The sequence below is a fragment of the Elephantulus edwardii genome, unplaced genomic scaffold (assembly GCF_000299155.1).
Source record: "Elephantulus edwardii isolate Elephantulus edwardi_28Jun2011 unplaced genomic scaffold, EleEdw1.0 scaffold00016, whole genome shotgun sequence".
In the NCBI taxonomy this organism is placed as follows: domain Eukaryota; kingdom Metazoa; phylum Chordata; class Mammalia; order Macroscelidea; family Macroscelididae; genus Elephantulus; species Elephantulus edwardii.
This window is the reverse complement of record NW_006399766.1, coordinates 224,149-231,078: the sequence shown is the minus strand read 5'-3', so window position 1 is coordinate 231,078 and position 6,930 is coordinate 224,149.

Here is a 6,930-nt window from a genome sequence, read left to right as displayed (position 1 = left end):
TCTCCAATACCTAATATGTCAATATTTATGTGTTCCATTTTTTTTAACAATTTCTAATTTTCCTTCATTCATGGTTCTCACATTCCATGTACCAATCACTAGGGTCTGCTTACAGCTGTTCCTCCTCCCTTGTGTTTCCATACTTGATGGTTTTACCTAGGTTGCCCTTTTTGTTAATCTGCGTGTGTTCTGGAGGTTAATTTATTTTTTTAAAAAATAATATTGTTTTAATTTTTTGTGTAAGATTACCAAGCATATTCATTTTCTCTTTTATGATATCCACACATATTGATAAATGGCCTTAGTTACATTTTCACATTGTATCAATATTCTCAGAAATTGTGTTCTGAGAGTCTTTGTCCCTGAGCTGGGCTTCAAACTGGAAGAACTGTTCTCTGAATCCACCAAACTCCTTATCTTTGTTTGGATTAAATGTTGATCATTTGAACTAACACTGTGGATTGGGGGAAGGGGGGAAGGACTGAATAACAATGAAAGAATTTTTTTTCTTCAAAGAAAAAAATTTACCAGGGGGAGGGATAGGCAGGGAGGAAAATGTGCAACAATGAATGAATGGGGGAAAATTAAATGGAAAGTATATGCTGTAAATATATACATGTATATATTTACAAAATCATTAATAAAAAAATGGTCAGATTAACTGGAACATTAAGAGCCAAGAATACTCTGTGACTGTTGTCCTGAGATGCTCTATAAACCTTGAACCAATTATCCCTTGAGGTCTCCTGTTAGCAAGCAGAAAAGCAGAGTGACACACAAAATATTACTTAACTAAAATTTTTAAAACAAAAATATTTTTAAAAACTACATTTGACATTTTTTTTAAAAAGCAAAAGCAAAATACCCAGACTGATATAAACCTTCACTACTTCTCTTACCTCTTGATCTTCTTCCAAACAATATTGAAAGAAGGAAACCATCTGTACTGATTTCAAAAGTCTCAATTCCTATTGAAATTTCCAATAATTAACACAAAAATGGTCATTCTTAGCATGGATTTCTTTTGGACCAGTGTCAGGCTAACTAACCAGTGTCAGGGGCCTGGCTAACTTGCAAAGCAAGATTAGCCCTGTACTCTAAAACCAGCAAGACTAATTCCATCTTGGCTAGAACATCTGCTTGGCAATAAACAACTCAAGGAAGCAGGATGTTAATGAATAAGAGTGATCAAAGGTCTCAGACAGTAGGGAATGTTATCTACCGAAACTCTTTGTTTCTTAGAGCTCACAATAAGGTATGCTGGAAACCATCTTTGTATTGTGCTGAAGTCTGTGAGAGTTAATGTTTGACCTGAGAGTCAACATCTCTGACAGAAAGAGATAATGTGATTGCTACTGCAGAGGTGCTTCTAAAAACCTATATATGCTTTTCAAAAAATAAAAGTCTTTTGCTATTCGTCATCAGCATAGCCTCTCTGCGTCTTCATTCAATCCTAGCCCCTTCTCTCGTGGAACTCTTTTGATATATCGAGGCTGGACCCCGATAGACCAGCCTGTGCTTGAGCTCAGTTGATCTAGTGGTAAAGCGTTGCGCTGTCATTCCAGTGACACATGGTTCGACTCTGCCAGACGTTTTAATAGAGAAAGATGGAAATCTCCTTTGATGAAATTTATAGTCTCTGGAAACCCACTGGAAGATCAGCTGTGAGTTGGTTCTGACTCAATGACACACAACAATAACTAAACTTTAGGAAGGACTCCAGTTAAACGTCTAATTCACAAAAGAGGAAAGTGATACTTAAAGAAGTTGATGCAAGTGTCTAATGCCTTGTAAATAATAAATATCAGAAGAGAGAACAAAATGTTGTGGGACTTCAAAGACCACGATATAAGATGTGATGCTCAGGTTAGGACATTGAACTGCCTTTTGGATCTGTTACTAACTGGAATATCCAGGTACTCACTTGACTTGACGTAAAGAGACATACACATATATGAAAGTAAAAAAAAAAAAAAGTTTTCTTTAATTGGCCAAGAAAGGATGCGACTCCAAGACTGACACAGTTAATCACTTAAGAGAGCTCAGAATTGTGTTTACAGGGAGGCTTTTTTATAGGGGGGAGGATATACACATACTCAGGATGGGAGGTTTTAGGAGGAAAGAAGCATAAAAAATAGTGTTTCGTTTTTTAAAAAAATGGTGTCCATAGCATATTTAGCAGGAGAATTTTCAGGGGGCACACTTCTCTTAGTCAATTTGGGAACACTAAATTGAGCTACTATGCATGCTTGGTGAGCCAGATCCACATAAAATGAGTTGAGACACCCTTAGGATAGGTGTTTGCTAGAACTTCAGTGCTTTACCAAAATCTCTGAAACCTGGAATCTGCCTATATAAGAAATGCTTTCATTAAAATATTTTTTTTAAAAAGATAGCCCTAAAAAAATGCTAAGAAGAGAATACCGTATTTCTGGCTTTGATAATTAGCCATCTGAGTTTGCTACTTAAAGCAACAGTTTAAAAACCATCACCAGTCTCAGAGCCGACTCTTCCAGGCAAATATTCAAATAGGGAATGCTTCATGAAAACTCATTCTCTCAGAAGATGTAAGTAGTTCATAAGGTCTTCTCTATATGTCCTTTCCAATCAGGCATTGGGGAAGGAGATAAGGACTTGTTCTAGGCAATTGATTGAGGAACATTGATAAGTATGTCTCTGAGGAACCTGTGAATGTGCGATGTTGATAGCATGCCAAGGAACTCATGCTTTTGCAGTCTTCTGTATCCACTGGCAAATCCTGAAGGCTCTCAGTTGAGGGCACAGGAGCTACAATCCACCCTTATCTTGTAGGAGATAGCACAGTTTGACAATATGTGCATTGCACTCCACCACTGTGGTCCCACTCAGAAGCCGAGATATTTTTTAGCTTTAAAGAAAATCAGTTTTGACATTTTCAAACACTGAAATCCCTAGGTTAATGCCCTTGCTGACCTGGGAAGGCAGAAATGTAAATAGAGATTAATTGGTAAGGAAAACTCTGAAAGTCAGAACAACTTTCTTGGTCTCAGGAGAGCAGCCCACGTGAATGGAAAGCAACACTAGTTTAGTGTAGTTTTACCACACAGAAGCAGGTGACTCGAGTATCAGAGAGAGCCCCATTAATTTGCTCAGTGATTTAATCCTATTAACTATGGTGCTTTTGGAAGGAACACTGCATTTATAAAGCATTCCATATGATTAGAAATACTCCCGCTTCATCAGCTCTGCTGTGAGAATGGAGGCTCGGGTGGACTTTTAAGTGTCCAGTGCCTTTGAGAAGCCCAAATGGCGACAGGGTCCGTTTAGGCCCCAGTGTTACATGCCGCCGCCATTACTAGGCAGCAGACACGTTTCCAAGATGAAGCCTTGCCTGCTAACACCATGTTTCCTCAACGTAATGTCTTGAGCAGGATTAATAGCCCCAATAGCAACAGCTCTCCTTTGTGTACACTTGGCACATAGTTTAAGCAAATTCTATTTGAATGCCTCAACTCTCCTGCTTGCTTTGGGATGGCATGACCTGTTCTGACTTCAGAAACAATCCTTTTTATCCTCTGGCTGCCATTCATCACATGCCTGCCAGCTCGGTATCAGGGGATGTCAAATGCAGTTTAGAGGAGAGTAATGCTCAGTAACGAAGCTTTGAAAACCACTTTACAAGATTTATCTTTGCTCTCTCCACCTGCTGTCCACCTACATGGAATATCACTTTTGCCAGCCTGCCTTAACCATTCAGCAGATATGCTTTGATTAGTATACTGTTTTCTGGAAGGCAATGTAAAAATGGAAAGATTGTCCACACAGGAGGTGCCAAATACATCAGGAGCCAAATAAATGTTTGCGGAAAGAAATGTTTGTTATTCTTGTTATGTGCAGTCAAGTCGCCTATGACCCTAAACACTGCTCTATACTGTACCAATCTCACTGTCTCTGACAAACCTACCCCTATTATCCTAGTCCCTGAATCAATCCATCTCATTGAGTGTCATCTTCTCCTGCACTGTCCCTCTTACCCTCTTACCCTCACAAGCATGATGTTACTCTCCAAGGCCTGGTCCCACCTTGCAACATGCCCAAAGTAGGTCAGATGAAGCTTCAGAATCCTAGCCTCCAAGGAGCAGCCTGGCTTCACCCTCTCCAGAATGAACCTGTTTGTTTTCCTAGCAGTCCATGGTATATTCTTCACTTTTCCCCAGCACCACAGCTCAAAGGCATCAGTTATTCCTCTATCATCCCTAGTCATTGTCCACTTTTCTGATGCATAGCAAGTAATTGCAAAGACAATCGCCTGGATTAGGCACACCTTCCTGTTGCTCTTCAATAATTTGGAGAGGTCTCTGACAGAAGACTTTTACAATGAAATTAGTCATTTTTTTTCCTGGCTGCTGGTACCAAGAGTGTTGATTGTGGAGCTAAGCAAACTAAAGCTGTTAATAATCTCAATCTCTTCAACATCTATCATGATACTGCCAATTGGCCCAGTGGTGAGAATCTTTGTTTTCTTGATGTTGAGCTTCAATCCATATCAAGACTGTACTCTTTGACCTTCTGCGGTAAGCCTCAGTTTCAGCTAGCAGGGTTGTGTCATCTACATAATGCAGATTGTTGATGAGTCTACCTCCAATCCTGATGCCACATTTTTCCTCAAAGAGCCCAGCCTCCAGGATAATCTGTTCCACATATAGATTGAAAAGGTACAGAGATGGGACACGTCCCTGGCATAAACCCTTCCCAATTTTAAACCATATAGTATTTCCTTGCTTTGTTCTAATGATTGCCTCCTGATCCAAGTATGGTCTTTGCATAAGCACAATTAAGTATTCTGGGATTCCCATCCTTCTCAGAGTCAGCCACAGTTTGTTGTGATCCACACAGTCAAATGCCTTTGCATAGTCAATGATACACTGATAGACATTCCTCCTAGTACTCTTTGCTTTCAGCCAAGATCCATCTGACATTAGCTATCATATGTCTAGTACCACAACCCTTCTAAACTCAGCTTGGACTTCTGGCAGTTCTCTTTTGATGTGCTGTTCCAGTCGGTTTTGGATAATCTTCAGCAGAATCTTGGTTGCATGTGATATCAATGATACTGTTTGATAATTTCCACACTCTGTCAAATCACCTTTCTTTGGAATGAGAACAAATATAAGCACTCTTCCAGTCGGTTGGCCAGGTGATTGTCCTCCAGATTATTTGGAACAACTTGGTGAGCCCATCCATTGCAGTGTCTGTTGAAATATGTCAATTTGTATGCCATCAATTCCTGGGGCCTTGCTTTTGCCAATTCTTTCAGGGTAGCTTGAACTTCTTCATCACCACATGCTCTTGCTCATACGATGTTTCATGACATTTTTCTGTGTCCATCAATTCAATACAATGACTCTGTATACTCTTTCCATCTTTTTTTAATGCTTCCTGGATCATTTAATATTCTGCCCAAAGTATCCTTAAGTATTGCAACTCGAGTCTTGAATTTGTTCTCCAGTTCCTTCTGCTTAAGAAATGCTGAGGGATTTTGGACCCTTTTGATTGTGTGACTCCAGCCGTTTGCATATTTTATGGTAATACTTTGTCTTCCCATGCTGCCCTTTGGAATCTTCTGTTCAACTTCTTAACTTCTTGATTTCTTCCCTTTGCTTTGGCTTTTCAGCGTTCTAGTGCAATATTCAGAGTGTCTTCTGACATACATCTTGGTCTTTCTTCGTCCTCTGTCTTTGGAATGACCTCATGCATTCATCCTGAATCCTTAGTGGATTCAAACTACCAGAGATTATTTCTGAGTAACAGCACAACATGCTACAAAGTATGCCACTAGAGCTCCTAGACAGTTTTAGAGGAATTTATTTTCAAATGCTAAAATTATTATCCATTTTGTCTCTTTGAATATTTACAAATAAAATTTTAAAATAGACATTTCATATCTAGTTAGTGTTGGCATTGTTGTCCTTGTTCAGAAAATTTTTGCTGGCTAAGCATAAAGTCTTTGCAATGACCTTTTGCATTCTTCCTCAATGATATTCTTGATATCCTCCCACTCCTCATCTGGTTTTCTTCATTCATTAATGTCCAAGGCCTCAAACCTGTTCCTGAGATGGTTTTAAAATTCAGGCGGGATAGACTCAGGGTCAAGTTTTGGTTCCTATGGATTTGATTTAATTTTCCTCAGCTTCAGATTAAACTTGCATATGAGTCTTTCCACAATCAGCACGTGGCCTAGTTTTCACAGCTAATATTGAGCTTCTCCAGTGATTGTTTCCACAGATGTGATCTATCTGATTCCTATGCATACCATCAGGTGAAATCTATGTGTATAGACTGGGTTTGTTTCTTATAAAACATATTTGCAAGGAGCAAGTCGTTGATTGTGCAAAATTCTATCATTCTATCTCCAGCTTTATTTCTGTCACCAAGTCCATGTTTTCCAGCTACTGATTCTTCTTCATTGTTCCCAACTTTTGCATTCCAATCACCTATTATTATTAATGCATCTTGATTACATCTTCAATCAATCTCTGACTGTAAAGGTTGGTAGAAATCTTCTATTACCTTACCTTTTGCTCTGGTTGTTGGTGCATATATTTGAATAATGGTGGTATTCAGTAGACTTCCTTGTATGTGTATGTATATTATCCTGTCACAACATTGTATTTCAGGATGGATCTAGAAATGACTTTTTAAACTATTAAAGCAACCCCATTTTTTCCTCACCTTTTCATCTCCAGCGTAGTAGATCATATAATTGTCTGACCCAAACTATCCCATACCATCCCATCTCATTCCGTCAATACCTAGTATGTCAATATTCATGTGTTCCATTTCTATAAATGAAATATTAAAGCACTCAACAAAATAGGATTAGAGGGGAATTTCTTCAACATAGTAAAAAGTATCTATGAAAACCCAAGAGCCAACATTGTTCTTAATGGA